Source organism: Berghia stephanieae, chromosome 2 (genome assembly GCF_034508935.2).
Source record: "Berghia stephanieae isolate SIO BIC M18660-M18661 chromosome 2, UCSD_Bste_1.3, whole genome shotgun sequence".
NCBI lineage: Eukaryota > Metazoa > Mollusca > Gastropoda > Nudibranchia > Aeolidiidae > Berghia > Berghia stephanieae.
This window is the reverse complement of record NC_088361.1, coordinates 130,051,639-130,069,138: the sequence shown is the minus strand read 5'-3', so window position 1 is coordinate 130,069,138 and position 17,500 is coordinate 130,051,639. Positions and strand designations below refer to the sequence as shown.

At 40.7% G+C, this 17,500-nt stretch overlaps 1 protein-coding gene across 7 annotated transcripts in view; it reads right to left on the bottom strand.

Annotated features, from left to right (window-relative positions):
• The window catches only part of LOC144966630 (dipeptidase 1-like), a 55,378-nt gene that overhangs the window by 31,123 nt on the left and 6,755 nt on the right, over positions 1–17,500 (bottom strand). For 2 of the 7 annotated variants that reach the window (XR_013644250.1, XM_078903381.1), the window contains exon 1: positions 9,383–9,587. The exons of 1 other annotated variant lie outside the window; for it this stretch is intronic. The gene's annotated coding sequence lies outside the window, so the exon portion shown is untranslated. Of the gene's footprint in view, positions 1–9,251; positions 9,269–9,382; positions 9,588–9,865; positions 10,046–10,989; positions 11,419–16,891; positions 17,076–17,500 lie in introns of those variants that run through there. 4 more of the 7 variants (XM_078903383.1, XM_078903382.1, XM_078903384.1 and 1 more) reach the window with 4 other exon arrangements.

The following is a 17,500-nucleotide window of genomic DNA, read 5'->3' as shown; positions in this document are numbered from 1 at the left end:
CACAAACTTGGGGTCAGAGTATAAGACAGATTGGGAGGCCATCCGAAAGCTCCTTGTGCTAGAATTTCTTTCTATTTTTATTTTCACCGTTGATCTTTTGTCATCGTTTATTTATTTAATTTGTTGATATCTAGTAGCATTAAAAAACCCCAGAACAAACCTTGATAGATTAAGGAAAGTTGAAACTCTCCTAATAGGATCGTTGTTTTGGTTTTCCGCCGCCATTTTGTTTTGTGAAGTATTAAAAACAGTAGCTCGAGGTCGGAGGATTTTTTGTTCTATTAGGGTTAGTCACGTCTTATAGCCCGTTCCACAACCCACGTGCACGCGTTGACGTGGATATCTTCATAACCTTCTGATGGATTTTAATGATAATTGGCAGAACACTCGAATTGTTAGTGGCATGTAGCCTATTTTTTTTGGCATCGGTTACAGTATCATAGTTTGAATTATTTCTTCTTTACGGTATATAAAAAATGAAGGGTCTGGACGAGTGAACATTTTGATGTTTTACAATACGATGTTATACACAGTGAATGGGCATGATCTATAGATGGTTCGAAGATGACGTCACTCAGGTCTTTGTTATTGTTTTTTGCCATCCCCGTTTATGAGTAATGCTCATTGAACTGTATTAACCTGGCTATAACCGTTCATGGATACACACAGTTTTGTGTGTTGGTCCGTTATACTTCCGGATGGCAATGTTATGAGCTTCTTAGCAAGCGCATACTATCTATATTAACTTTCCATGTGCTCGAGGTCATTTGTCACATTGCAAAATGTGCTCAAAGTGACCCACATAGTGAAAAGTGCTCACAACTTTCGAAATATCTAACATCACGATTGGTCATTTTGTTCAGTTTGACACATGTGTATTGAAGGGATCTCTAGCCGTAAACAATCGTACGGCTAGTGACCTTGGCAATGGTCATTCCTACTTCCGCTCTGCCTCGTCCCGAGCTGACCCGGCTCATATAAAGCCGAGTGGACCTCTCGATTGAGATATACTTACCTACACACTTACCTACATACTTACCTACACACTTACCTACAGACTTACCTACTGCACACTTCAAGCTCTACACTAAACTATCTACCATACCATATCTGTTGCGACCATACCTATCTACCATTACGACTAGCTAGATTCAGGGTAAGCTATAATTTTATACTTTAACATTATCTATTTAATATCTAGTTTTAACTCAGTAATTCCGTGATTCACCGGCCATCTGGACCCATCCTAGCCATGGAGTCCTACAGCCAGAATACCGAGTTCTGGCAATCACGGTAGTTACTACAATGGCGTCACGAGCGAAAACTTTTTTCTACTTTTTACATTATCCATTTTATTATTTCCTACCGTCGTATTTCGTTGAATGGGAGTTCGAATTTCGTTGATTTTTACCTTGTGAATACTTCGTTATTTTTCATCGTGTATTTTCCACTCTAATTCTTATATTCAATCTTGAATGAATTCTGTGCTGTGATATTGGTGATATGTATGACCACGCCCCCTTCCCTTTTCTTTCAGCTGTAGGGAATTTCAGTTCGTAGGTTTTGTTTGATCGTGTCGGGGTCGTCCTTGTCCTTGACTCCAAGGTCACACCTCTCTGGTGACCTTGTGGACGGTGTCATGTTTCATGATTTTTTTTATTTTTTTTTAATTTTTTCTTTACATTTGATTTCTTTTTATTCTTTTTATTGGAAATATTTTGTTGTTGTTTTGTTATTGCCTATAACTGTGATTAGTGATTAGTTTATATCTTTGGTGATTTATTGTGAATTCTTGTGATTTGCTTTGTCCTGCACTTGACTTTGTTTATTGCCTATGACTTTTATAGTTGTATTCTTGTAATTTGCTATTTCCTTGACTTGATTTTGTTTGTCCAGTGCTACATTGTGATTTTGGTTACTCTTTCTGTTGATTTTATTATATATCTTCAGTCATTATTTTTCACACCTTCCTCTCCTGAGAGGACCCCTTAGTGATTTGTGTGGTTCATTTTTATTATTTTTTAAGTCTGTTTTTTTTCTTGATTTGTTGTTTGATGATCACTCGGGCCAAGCAGCATGGTGCGGTGAGATGTTGGAGCATGATCCGACCATGGCTGCAGCCTTGGGGAGTGGTCTATCTTTTAACAGACCGTACCTAATTCATATTTAGTATACTTTTGATTTATTGTTTGATGGCTACTCGGGCCAGGCAGCATGGTGCGGTGAGATGTTGGAGCATGATCCGACCATGGCTGCAGCCTTGAGGAGTGGCCTATCTTTCAATAGACCATACCTAATTCATATTTAGTATACTTTTGATTTATTGTTTGATGGCTACTCGGGCCAGGCAGCATGGTGCGGTGAGATGTTGGAGCATGATCCGACCATGGCTGCGGCCTTGAGGAGTGGCCTATCTTTCAATAGACCATACCTAATTTTTTATTTAGTATTTGAGCATTTAAATTTTGATTTATTGTTTGATGGCTACTCGGGCCAGGCAGCATGGTGCGGTGAGATGTTGGAGCATGATCCGACCATGACTGCAGCCTTGAGGAGTGGCCTATCTTTCAATAGACTACACATGATTATTTGTATGTTGCTTGTCATGGCTTTTGATTTGATAGTTCTTTGAGCATTTAAATTTTGATTTATTGTTTGATGGTCACTCGGGCCAGGCAGCATGGTGCGGTGAGATGTTGGAGCATGATCCGACCATGGCTGCGGCATTGAGGAGTGGCCTATCTTTCAATAGACCATACCTAATTTTTTAATTTAGTATTTGTATAATTTTGATTTATTGTTTGATGGCTACTCGGGCCAGGCAGCATGGTGCGGTGAGATGTTGGAGCATGATCCGACCATGGCTGCGGCCTTGAGGAGTGGCCTATATTTCAATAGACCATACCTAATTTTTTATTTTAGTATTTTGTATAATTTTGATTTATTGTTTGATGGTCACTCGGGCCAGGCAGCATGGTGCGGTGAGATGTTGGAGCATGATCCGACCATGGCTGCGGCCTTGAGGAGTGGCCTATATTTCAATAGACCATACCTAATTTTTTAATTTAGTATTTGTATAATTTTGATTTATTGTTTGATGGCTACTCGGGCCAGGCAGCATGGTGCGGTGAGATGTTGGAGCATGATCCGACCATGGCTGCGGCCTTGAGGAGTGGCCTATCTTTCAATAGACCATACCTAATTTTTTATTTTAGTATTTGTATAATTTTGATTTATTGTTTGATGGCTACTCGGGCCAGGCAGCATGGTGCGGTGAGATGTTGGAGCATGATCCGACCATGGCTGCGGCCTTGAGGAGTGGCCTATCTTTCAATAGACCATACCTAATTTTTTATTTTAGTATTTTGTATAATTTTGATTTATTGTTTGATGGTCACTCGGGCCAGGCAGCATGGTGCGGTGAGATGTTGGAGCATGATCCGACCATGGCTGCGGCCTTGAGGAGTGGCCTATCTTTCAATAGACCATACCTAATTTTTTATTTAGTGTTTGTATAATTTTGATTTATTGTTTGATGGCTACTCGGGCCAGGCAGCATGGTGCGGTGAGATGTTGGAGCATGATCCGACCATGGCTGCGGCCTTGAGGAGTGGCCTATCTTTCAATAGACTACACATGATTATTTGTATGTTGCTTGTCATGGCTTTTGATTTGATAGTTCTTTGAGCATTTAAATTTTGATTTATTGTTTGATGGTCACTCGGGCCAGGCGGCATGGTGCGGTGAGATGTTGGAGCATGATCCGACCATGGCTGCAGCCTTGGGGAGTGGTCTATCTTTTAACAGACCGTACCTAATTCATATTTAGTATACTTTTGATTTATTGTTTGATGGCTACTCGGGCCAGGCAGCATGGTGCGGTGAGATGTTGGAGCATGATCCGACCATGGCTGCAGCCTTGGGGAGTGACCGATCTTTCAATAGACCATACACAATTACTTGTACATTAATTTTCTTAATTTTGATTTGTTGTTTGATGGTCGCTCGGGCCGGGCAGCATGGTGCGGTGAGATGTCGGAGCTTGATCCGACCATGGCTGCGGCCTAGGGAGCGACTATCCTGCAATAAACAACCCTATGTTATTATTGATAATTGCTTTGTGGTTTTATTGGTCGGAGGTCACTCAGGTCAGAGAGCATGGTGCAGCGAGATGTTGTGGCATGACCTGACCATGCAGTGGCCTCGAGTGACAGACCAACCAATAGTGTTAGTTGTCTGGGTTTGTTTTCGTGTGGCCACTGTGATTGGGCAGCATGGTGCAGTGACATGTCGGAGCATGTCCTGACCATGGCTGCAGCTGTGGAGATGACCACTCGGAAGCAACCATCTGATGATAGTTTGGATTCACTGAGTTTGATGGTCACTCGAGCTTGGTGGCCTGCGCAGAGAGATGTTGGTGCATTATCTGTTGCGACCAAGGTTCGAGTTGGAGGACCTAATTCTCAGTGAATCACATGATACATATTGTGATGTTTATGCTCAGGTCGCGCACCATGGGTCAGTGAAGTGTTGGTGCACGACATGGCCATGACTGCGACCTGGAGCAATTGTTTTGTTGTGAAGATGTATAGATTGTTGTTATCATTAAATTACTCTGTGATCTTTACTCTATTATATACAAATGTTCATATATTATATTTTTACAGAGCGTAGATTGTTTGCAGCTTGATTCATTTGCTTGCTTTGGCATGAGCTTGGCCTAATTATATTGTTTTTGGTTTCATGCTTGTGCTAGTTTTATTACTTGGCTTTAAGCCCGCTTGATTTTTGTTTTGTGCTTTTAGCTTGCATTGATTGCTTGCATGGCGTAATAGTTCCTTAAGGTTACACTATGATTTGCTTATTTGTTACTGACACTGTTTCCCATAGTCTATTCTCAGAAGATAAGGATAATCGTGTCAGTGAATATCATCATGGTGAATAAATTCTAATGGACTACTGCTCTTTTGAGCAGCCCATGGATTATTGTCTCTGGGCAGACTGCCAGACAGTTCGTCCTGCCCTATCAGGAGAGTATAGATGACCAAGAAAGACTTCTGTAGTACCAAGAACATCGTTAATTTTATGAAGTCTCTGCAGCCTCAGGAAGCCAATAATTATTATTTTACACTCACGGTGCCCAAAATGGAAGATACCTTCACTGATGCTCCAGAACCCAAGGACCCTTTCGATGCCGACGAGCACTGCTGATATAAGAAATAAGGAAGCCTTGGCACTAGGAGACAGTGGGGATTCGAACCCAGCACCAGAGTAACGTAAAGAAGCCCCACCATCTAGACTGCGTTCAGGACGAGGAGGGGCCTGTTCGAATTCAACAAGCTGCCATTTGGACTCTGCAATTCTGGAAACACCTACAGCAGAGTAATGGACCTCGTCTTGAAGGACTTACACTGGAACTCTGTCTTGGCCTACTTGGACGACATCTGTGTACTGGGGAAGTCCTTCCAGGACCACTTCAACAACTTGAGGGAAGTGTTCACCAGACTTTGTGCCTTCCGGCTGAAGCTCAAACCCAGGAAATGTGAGCTCTTCAGGAAAGAAACTAAACTTCTTGGTAGGAAGGTAGGAAGAAACCAGTTGTCTATGACAGAGGAATCAATTGCCACTGTACGGAATCGGCCAGCACCTACGTCATTAAGGGAATGGAGAAGTTTTTGGGCTTAGCTAATTACCACCGCTTCTTCGTAAAGGATTTTGCCGGAATATCAGAACCCCTCGCACGACTTCTGAGAAAGAAAATTTTCATCTGGGGTGATGAGCAGCAGGCAGCTTTTGAGGAGATCAAGCTACGCCTTACTTCCCCACGGTCTTGGCCATTCCCACTACGACAGGCCACTTCATCCTCGATACTGATGCTTCAGATTGCGCCATCGGAGCCGAGTTGATTCAGATCCAAGAAGAGGAAGAGAAGGTGATTGCATATGGGAGCTTCACCCTGACACCCCTTCAGCGGCGCGATTGCACTACCAGGAAGGAGCTACTTGCAATTGTGCGCTTTACCAATCACTTCCGTCACTACCTCTTAGGCAGCGAATTCACTGTATGAACGGATCATCGCTGCCTTACTTGGCTCATGAACTTCAAGAGGATTGAGGGCCAACTGGCCCGATGGATCGAAGAACTCAGTCAATACAACTGAGGATAGTTCACCGCTCTGGTTCACTGCACATGAATGCTGATGCCTTATCTCGACCTCCCACGACGGACACTTGCCAACACTACCGTCCTCACAAGGCGTTATCAGAATTGCCTTGTGGCGGATGCGCATATTGCACCCGAACACAGGAGAGATGGGGAACCTTTGAATCAGAAGTAGACAACGTCGTCCCCCTCGGGTCCCCTGACACAATTGTCACTGGGTTGGATATTATAAACGAGGGCGGATGTAGGACACAGCTCAGAAGATTGGACGACACTGCCCGAATGACGTCAGGAAGGAACTGCACTATCCCCCTCGGGTCCCCTGACACAATTGTCACTGGGTCGAATATCATAAACGAGGGTGGACGCAAAGTGCGACAGATCAGAGGATCGAACAACTCTACCCGGATGACGTCAGGAGTGAGCTGTGTGTCCCCCTCAGGTCCCCTGACACAATTGTCAATGGGTTGAATATTACAAATGAGGGTGGACACAAAATACAAGTCGTAAGACAAGACGACTCGACACAAGTTGGCCTTGACGACATTGACATGGAGGATGTCAGGAAGCTGCAGTCGGATGATCATCCCATTACCCACCTGCTATTATGGTTGAAATTAGGAGCAGACCCAGAAATGTCGGACTTGATGCTGTCTGGCCAGGAAGAAAAGTTCTACTGGGTACACCGCAACCTGTTCTTCCTGATCGATGGAGCCTTATACAGAAGAGACGAAGGCCCACGAGACATCCTTGTCATACCTACGCCTTTAACAAATTGATGTTAGGAAGGGAATTGAGCACACCGGTGGAATTGGTTATACCAGAGAAACCCACAGTCTCCTGAAGATTATGTCAACTCTCTACAGCAGGGGTTAGAGATAGCCCATGAGACTGCGAGAACCACCCTCCGAACTGAGCTCAAGAGGACGAAGAGGGACTACGACATCAAAGCCCACGTCCATTCCTTCAAGAGGGGACAGGCGGTTTATTACCTGGATAAATCGAATGTGAAAGGAAAGTCCAGCAAGCTGAAACCTGTATGGACTGGACCAGCCATCATCTCCACGATCCTGACCCCCGCCACATACATTGTCAAATTTAGGAACTCGGAGATTAAGACAGTCAACCATGACCACCTGAAACCATGTTGGGACCGGATTATCCCAGCCTGGATCCGAAAGGAAAGGGAGGCCATCGAATCTGGCCAGGAAATTACTTACTGTACTTGTGGAAAGCCAGACGATGGAGACCTCATGGTTGCGTGTGACAGGTGTTTCGACTGGTTCCACGGCAGGTGTGTCAACCTGACGAGGAACCAAGCAAGGCAACTGAACACTTTCATTTGCCCATCCTGTTCTCACTAATCTTTTTCTTTAATCTCCGCAGATGACCTCTTTCTCACGGGATGTGACTCTCTTCCGGGATTTCTTGCGATTCCGAGAAGAAATGCCGAGAGCGGCCGGCAGGCGCTCTCCTCCGGGCGTAACCCGGAGCACGCGATTCGGAATCGCAGGCAACCCTGGAGAAATTCCACTAGACGCTCGAGGACTCCCCAATCACCTCGAGACTTGGGAATAGATCCCGGACCTCCGCCGTCGCCTCTAACTCTAACCAGGAACGGAGCCCCCGTGACCGTAGGAGACGGTCCCGCCCGCCCCGTCGGGCCCACAGAACTAGTACCCCGGCCCGACAGAGCCGCGATCGCCTCCCAGCAGGCATAGGAGGGAGGACCAAGAGCAAGCCGACCGCCGAGACAGATCTCGCCGCCGCCGGGGGACTTCCGCAGCCTGCGGAATCAGCTTAAGAGGGCCAGGCAGGAGCTGGCCTCCCTCCGGACCGAGGCGGCTGAGGTCACCCGTCTCCGGGGGAGAATAAAAGAATGAAGGAGAGGGAGCCCTCGATGGAGCTGTCCCTCCACAGCTCTGTCTTAGACAGCTAGATGCTAGGGCGAGCAACCGTGTAAATAGATTTATTTTTGCCCTGCCCCAGGAAAGGGCTTTCCTTTTTCAGCCCTAGGTAAGGGCCTTCTTTATGTTTTGTTTGGCCCTAGGAAAGGGCCTTCATTTTTATTTTACCCCCCTTTTTTTTGTTGCTACGCCCTAGATAAGGGCTCCTCTCCTTTAGTTCACTGTAATACCGAGAGCTCCAGAAAGGTGCAGGTGAGTACCCCACATCCAGCCACCCTGCCCTTTTTGAGGGGGGAGCAGTGTAGGGATCTCTAGCCGTAAACAATCGTACGGCTAGTGACCTTGGCAATGGCCATTCCTACTTCCGCTCTGCCTCGTCCCGAGCTGACCCGGCTCATATAAAGCCGAGTGGACCTCTCGATTGAGATATACTTACCTACACACTTACCTACATACTTACCTACACACTTACCTACAGACTTACCTACTGCACACTTCAAGCTCTACACTAAACTATCTACCATACCATATCTGTTGCGACCATACCTATCTACCATTACGACTAGCTAGATTCAGGGTAAGCTATAATTTTATACTTTAACATTATCTATTTAATATCTAGTTTTAACTCAGTAATTCCGTGATTCACCGGCCATCTGGACCCATCCTAGCCATGGAGTCCTACAGCCAGAATACCGAGTTCTGGCAATCACGGTAGTTACTACAGTATGTTTACAACTTTCATAAACAAAGCAGCGTGATTAAATTTTAAAGAAATATCCAATCGTTGTACAGCAACAAATCATATGATTGATGACTTGGTTGGACGAAAACCTGAATATAGATCCCATTCGGAAGGTCTCCCTTTTCTTTATCTAAGTAAAGATGCTAGGGTGTTTGTTTATCCTATTACGGTTAGTTAAAGGTACTAGGTTTTATTTTTTTCTTAGGGTTTGTTGAGGGAGTATTTGCGTTGTTTCCCTAAGAACGAGGAGCTTTCGGAAGGCCTCCCTCCACTGACCACCCACCGTAGTATCTCTATATCCACTGAAACCATAAGAAACCCAGCTGCTAAGAAGAAGAACTGGTAAACAACTGTAAGCAGGCTTTCTTACAATATTTTTGTAATAATTATTCAAAAATTTTATGGAAGCCGAATAAGAATTAGACACATTCTCTTACCTTAAAATATATGGAGGGCGAGAAAATAATTTTCTTTATGAAGTGTTACAGGCAAGAATCACGTAGATACACAGGAGTGATAGCAACAATAAATTATTAGTACTAGTTTATTCATTAGACCATTCTCTTACCTTAAGATATATGGAGGGCTCGGAGATAATTTCCCTAATGAAGTGTTACAGGCATTTATCACGCAGATACACAGGAGTGATATCAACATTAAATTATTTGTACTAATTATTCCACATCTCAATTTCCAAATTCACAAACTGACACAAACGTGCTACGTGGACTGGGAATGAATGTTTAATGTGGATGCGGGGCGTGGTGAATGGTGCTGGCATTGGTTAGATAATATTATATTATTGGTGTTGGCGATGCGTTGAGCAAGGGGGAGCGTGTGGGATAGTGGGGAATCTGGCTGTATTAGATAAGTTGTGTGCGGTGATGCGGAAATTCCAACCTTTCACTTTTACGAATGGGGTTACCTGAATAGTTTTAACCAGCATATCTCAGAGAGAGAGAGAGAGAGAGAGAGAGAGAGAGAGAGAGAGAGAGAGAGAGAGAGAGAGAGAGAGAGAGAGAGAGAGAGAGAGAGAGAGTTAAAACGCAACAACTTAGACATCTGATGAGGGCATCCGGGTCACCAAAAGGTCATCGATGCTTTAGGTTTTGAGAAGTCAGGTCATTGACGACTGAGAAGTTCCCGACCTCCACTTAGTTCTCGATGCTTTTCTCGTCTCGAGAATCTTGGTCGTCGATGCTTCTCGTATTAGCCACTCCCACGCCTCGTTCTGAAAAAAGTCCGCGAAATTAAAGGGGAGGCAAGAGAAAATCAGCTGATCGTTAAAATAGTAACAGAAAAGTGGAGGTGCTCGGCAATGAATGCAAGAAAGACATTTAAAACGCCGTAAAAATGTTTAAAATCACTTAATGTTATACGAGTAATTACCATCCATAACAACCTGTCAAATTCACATATGTAAGATGCCAAGCCAAAATTAATAATAAAATAATAAAGAACACGATTGACCGTTGACTACACATGCATACGAGTACCAGAAATATTTTGTAAACAATGTAACACAATATAATGTGTAAGTTTCAAAGCAAATGCAACCACAAATAACATCAAAGAACAATGTGGGACTACTGTTTTAATTTCATAAAACCAAACGCATATTTTCTGCCCCCGATATTGAACGTGTAGTTAGTATGTATCGTACAAACAACATTCGTTTAGACAGGTAGTCGGGATTCTAGCGCCAGTTTTATTTGGGCAACCGTGATTGGGATTTCACTCAATGCACTTATTATTATTATTATTATTATTATTATTATTATTATTATTATTATTATTATTATTATTATTATTATTATTATTATTATTATTATTATTATTATTATTATTATTATTATTATTATTATATAATAATATTAATAATAATAATAATAATAATAATAATAATAATAATAATATAATAATAATAATAATAATAATAATAATAATAATAATAATAATAATAATAATAATAATAATAATAATAATAATAATAATAATAATAATAATAATAATAATAATAATAATAATAATAAGCAGTTGAAAGCAGTCTTTGGTGTATAAGTGCATATGTACATTATTTCTTATAATAAATGCTTCAAAACAAAACAAAACAAAACTAAAAAAATAAAAATAAAGAATAAATGAATAAAAATATCTATTTGGGCATTTACTTACATTAAAAGTCTTGAAAATCACAATCACAATCCATGAAAATTAAATATCCCATAATCCGAAGAAGACATGAATTTAATCCAAAATCCAACACAGGAATGTATTTTAATAGGAGACAGATATCCTATTAAAACTATAGCATTACTTGCAAACAACAATACCCCACTCTGCGTTTAACGGGCTTGTGGCCGTCACATTGTAAATTGTGACCGCATTAGGGTAATCGGTGTCCTAAAGACTGACATACTGACATACAATCAATGAGAACTGTAAAGAATCCATTCTAGAATTCAACAACAAACTGAAAAGCATGATAAATATCACTCTATCAAATAATTTTCTTTGCACAGGTTCACTCACACTCTCCTTTATTGCAAAACATTGATAAGTGAGAAAAAGTTTGTATTTCAATTATAAACTTAATCACATAATCTAAATGATGGAGAATAAAAACAGCTAATTATAAAAAATTTCACAGATCAAGTTATCTATTTGAACTCCGCATATTTAGCTTAATTACTCAATGACCATAAATTTTTTTAAACTGCATTGTTTCATTTAAACAAGACCATGACGCTTATGCCTGGACCGGGTATTCACAACTTCTGCATTTGCATTCCACTTTCGAATCGAATTAATCTCTATCTTATCCGTTTATTTGCAAAGTTTCTGCACTTTATAAATAAGACCATAACGCTTATGTCTGGACCGGGTATTCACAACTTCTGCATTTGCATTCCACTTTCGAATCGAATTAATCTCTATCTTATCCGTTTATTTGCAAAGTTTCTGCACTTTATAAATAAGACCATAACGCTTATGTCTGGACTGGGTATTCGCAAATTTTCCTATTGTGTTCTACTTTTCGAATCGAAATAACATCTAGTCTATCCGTTTATTTGCAAAGTTTCTGCACTTTATAAATAAGACCATAACGCTTATGTCTGGACCGGGCATTCGCAAATTCTGCTTATGTGTTCCACTTTTCGAATCGAATTAATCTCTATTTTATCCGTTATTTTGCAAAGTTTCTGCACTTTATAAATAAGACCATGACGCTTATGCCTGGACCGGGTATTCACAACTTCTGCATTTGCATTCCACTTTCGAATCGAATTAATCTCTATCTTATCCGTTTATTTGCAAAGTTTCTGCACTTTATAAATAAGACCATAACGCTTATGTCTGGACCGGGTATTCACAACTTCTGCATTTGCATTCCACTTTCGAATCGAATTAATTTCTATCTTATCCGTTTATTTGCAAAGTTTCTGCACTTTATAAATAAGACCATAACGCTTATGTCTGGACGGGGCATTCGCAAATTCTGCTTATGTGTTCCACTTTTCGAATCGAATTAATCTCTATTTTATCCGTTTATTTGCAAAGTTTCTGCATTTTATAAATAAGACCATAACGCTTATGTCTGGACTGGGTATTCGCCAATTTTCCTATTGTGTTCCACTTTTCGAATCGAAATAACATCTAGTCTATCCGTTTATTTGCAAAGTTTCTGCACTTTATAAATAAGACCATAACGCTTATGTCTGGACCGGCATTCGCAAATTCTGCTTATGTGTTCCACTTTTTGAATCGAATTAATCTCTATTTTATCCGTTTATTTGCAAAGATTCTGCACTTTATAAATAAGACCATAACGCTTATGTCTGGACTGGGTATTCGCAAATTTTCCTATTGTGTTCCACTTTTCGAATCGAAATAACATCTAGTCTATCCGTTTATTTGCAAAGTTTCTGCATTTTATAAATAAGACCACGACACTTATGTGTTAGATTGTTCGCAAATTCTGCCTTTGTGTTCCACTGTTCGATTAGAATTAATCTCTATTTTATCCGTTTATTTGAAAAGATTCTGCATTTTATAAATAATAATAATTGTTCAAAATTTTACCTCACACCCGATATTACAAGTACAAGTGAGCCAGGTGATGAAGATTGTCAAACAGTGTGACAGATGAAATAGGAAGAGAGAGAGAGAGAGAGAGAGAGAGAGAGAGAGAGAGAGAGAGAGAGGATGAGAGAGAGATTTCGTTTTTTGTTCAAAATTTCTCTCTCTCTCTCTCTCTCTCTCTCTCTCTCTCTCTCTCTCTCTCTCCTCTCTCTCTCTCTCATATTGCACAAGGTTGTACTATTTTACTATTTATCAAGAACAGCCAAGGTGGCAACCCAGTCTCTGTATAAACTAAGCAAGATGGCAACAGGGACCTCGCTCCTTATCCAATGCCGAAGCTTTAATTTGAGTCAAACGGTTTGGTTAAAAAAAAAACACCCAAAATAAGTTTGTGTGTGATGGAAGTTGAAGTCGGCTTATTATAAAATCGTTTATGGTCTGTTTGGATTACCCTTTTTAAATAGAAAAGGTGAATATAACATAAACTTGAAGAATAGGCAAGCTAAATGAAAATTAAATTGACTGATTAAATGAGTACGCGAGGCTGAGTTGCGAACGACTACTGGGTTCCGACATTCCGATCCCAGTGTCATTCATGTTCACCGTACCGTGTTACTGTCAACACACTACACTGCATTGTTAGTGACTGGTCATGTCTTTTTTGTTTGTATGTTTTACGCAAGCTTAATAAAAATTAAATTGACTGATTAAATGAATACGTGAGGCAGAGTTGCGAACGACTCATGGGTTCCGACATTCCGACCCCAATGTCAGTGTCAGTCATGTTCACCGTACTGTGTTACTGTCTACACACTACACGGCATTGTTAGTGACTGGTCATGCCTTTTTTGTTTGTATGTTTCTTTTAATATGGGTCAATTTACAAAGAATAATAATAGAAATGTTCAAAACAAAAACTAGATTCACTATTACGTGCCTGTAATGAAGTGCTTTCCACAAACCGTGAGCGAGAATGATGGTGGAGGTAATGGCAACCATGTGGGTTTGTTATTGCTTCCTGCCTCCGTCAACCCACGCATCCAGTTGCGTAACCCACGCTGAATCTGACCAATTGAGTCCCGAGTCCCGAGTCTCGAGACTATACTGCGCGAGCGACGCACGCGTTACTAACAATGTGTACTATCTGCATTGTTCACCCCTCTCTCGTCGGCGATGATTCCAGCGAAGCTCGAGACTTTTTTGCGTCTCGATGCTTTTTTGAGTCTCGAGACTCAAAAAAGTCTCGAGCATCGCTCTAGTCATCGGTGCTTTCATTCAATACCTAGTCATTGGTATTGGGTATTGACGTTATATCATATTTTAAACAGCTAACAAAACACAAACGTCGTAAATAGATCAAAATGGTTATAGGTATCAATGTTTTATTATTATACAAAGTGAATTTATTTAATGTATTTTAAGTTTTAATACAAAAAAGCCATCCAAAGCTCAGTTGAAGTGCTACTTCTCGGGAATTCCCGACTTTTCCTTGGTCATCGAGTTCGGGAAGTTTTGAGTGTTGGTGGCCGATGACTTGAGGTATCATCGAGACTTCCGCTCGACACTAACATCTGAATCTTTCAAATAATTGACCGACTTATCTGACTGACAAAAGCCGTTTAATTTGCCAATCTTAATTAAAAAATCATTATGTTATTGCTCATTCTATAGCAGTGGTTATCAACTTGTTACACTGACACACCGATACAAAGTTGTAAACATACCCATGAGTCATGCTGAGCAAATTGACCAATTTTAACGTTGGATATTTCTAAAACTCTGAACATTTTTCACTATGCGGGTCACTTTGAGCACATTTTGCAATATGACCAATGGCCTCGAGCACATGGAAATGTAATATAGATCATGCCCGTTGCGATGTCTTCATTCTCATCTTCCAATTTCCGCGTTTTGGACAATCAAGGAGCCATAACCAAACTGTAATTTGAGGCAAAAAAAGAACAAACTGGCGTATCGCGGATAAATATAACGAAGTTGACGTCACGCAGGTCTTTGTTATTGTTTTTTTGCCATCCACATTTATGAGTTCTCACTTAACTGTATTATCCAGACTATAAAAGTTCAAGTTTACACAGAGTCTTGTGTGTTGGTTCGTTATACTTCCGGATGGCAATGTTGTGAGCTTCTTAGCCAAGCGCATACTATTTATAGACACGCACAAAAAGGGCAATACGCACTAAGCATTACCAAATCGCATTGCGTATTGCACATTACTTACACATGGAACCAGGGCTTTAGTGTCAGGCTATACGTTAACGAAGGCTACGATGAGATTCCCATCAACCTCTAATAGAATATATTTTCTTTAAAGAGTAGAAATTAAAATAAATCTTTCAACAATAACTGGTTCGATCGTTTTCCGTGGCTCACAGTCATTATGGAGAAAAAGCGCCTTCTTTATTTCAATTATATTTGATTCTGAGACGGGACAATACATTCGGAAGTCGTAAAGATAGGAGGCTAGATTTTAATTTCAAATAGACGCAGCCAAGAGGTAAGCCACGATTTTATATTATAAATTAGCTTAACACTATGGTCTACGTTGTTAAAAAAGGTGACCTCTCTCGTGCGTGTGTAGAACTTTATTTTTCAGTTACTGAACCCCATTCTGGACCTCTCACATCCATCCTTGTCTTAACCGCTTCTCTTTGAAGTCTCAGGCTACGCTGCTGGTCAAAACTTCATTCTTACATTACCATCTTCTCATTGGAGATTTTATTTTTACTGGTCCAGTATCTTGACCCCTTCTTTGCTGACGGGAATTTTTTTTTCGCGGACCGGTGGTTGAGAACCTCTTCTCTATATGGAGCGATAATTAGCTGGAATCTGGGTCGACTATTCTTTTGTGATTGCCCATGTGTATTCGATACTTCATTTTGATTACCGAAAATAATTATTAGGGTGGAAATTATATTTTAAAAAACTTGACCTTTGATATAGAGCAATATCCACTAAACTTGCTCAAAGCGCTTTACAAAGGATCCTGACCAACAGCAACTGGTAACAAGTAAAACAAGACATGACGCCTGTTAGGCGATATTACAATTTTTTTTCCGACAGAGACAAAGCTACAACAGCCAGGTACTCATTTTAAACCTGATTACGGTGAGAGAATGTGAGTAAAGGGCCTTTTCCAGGGACTCAGCTATGCGCCGAACGAGGCTCGAACCCAGGCTCTTCCGATCCAAATCGAGTGTCATATCACTAGACCACATAGCCGCACATTTCATCATTCTGAAATCAGAATACCAACCACACAAGGTATTTATCCAATGGTCCGGAAGACAATTCCGATTAGATTGGAACCATTTTTTGACATCACACTTTTGTTCCCTATTAATATTACGAGTTTCTTATATTTTGATCAGGCAGAGTGTCATAGTAATTATGCATAGGCGTTGTCCGAGTGCTTAGGATCCATTAGGCTTATACAAATAGCTGTGATGAAATATTATAAACTATTATAGTAGTTTCAGACAATAAACTTGGCATTTTTATGGTCCATGCCAACAGTTTTATTATCATTACAATGCTCTAAGCACATGAAAGACATCGTATTATAGTTTGTTACGTAATGTCTTGTTAGTGGCATATCCAGTAATAATTTAGTCAAAGACAGCGTTGGTTAATACTACCCTTGTTTGCCATGCACAAATTCATACTCGAATTTCAGATTGTTGGTGATTATCAATGGGTCAGAGAAGTCTTGATGTCATGCCTTCTACTCTTCTGGTTCCAAACTCTTTGGAAGTGTGTATGTAACCAGTAATTTGGAGGACTTATAATGAATAGGTTACATATTGAATCATAAGGTGGCATAAATATTTTACTAGCAGGGTGTATAGGCAGATTTTTAATATCACGGGACGTAAAAGAACGAGGATAGATGATCTTTATTGACGACCCGACAAATGGAAATGGATCCATCCCAGTGTCGGTAAAATTACACTAATGTTAATAAATCCTTACTAACCTGTAGTTGGACGCTAATCTATCCAATAGTAACATACAATATTCGCTGTCAGACCCATTAACCCACCATGCACTACACGGTTAATGAAGCAGCTCCACTTTTATTCGTTTGAAAGCTCTAACAAAATGATCCTCAAGAATTGTTGTTCACAAACCAGTCACTGCTACGAAAATTTCGTGTAACTACGCATTTTTATCTCCAACTGGTGAAGTCTATCGACAACTTTAAGGTTTATAAAACTTTTGGAAAAGAACGCTTTTAACAAAGTGTAAGTCCTACTCATATCATTCATTCCACCCCCCACCCCATTGGAAACTATGAATTTTTATAACTTCAACTGCGTAGGGTCTGCGCATGTGGAATTTATGTGGTAAGTACACACGTTAAGTATTCCAGGAACTTAACATTCTGTACAGGACAACGCCACTTCAATATTATTACACGACCATAAAAAACCCGTCTGGGATTCTCAGCCAGGCTCATTATCTCTTTAGTGTCATTACCCCTTCGGTTAATATAATAATCGAATCATGGTTATATCTTCAGACCCGATGGTCTTTGCACACAACATATAAAGCAATATAATTCACGGCTCTATTGAAGTTCGAG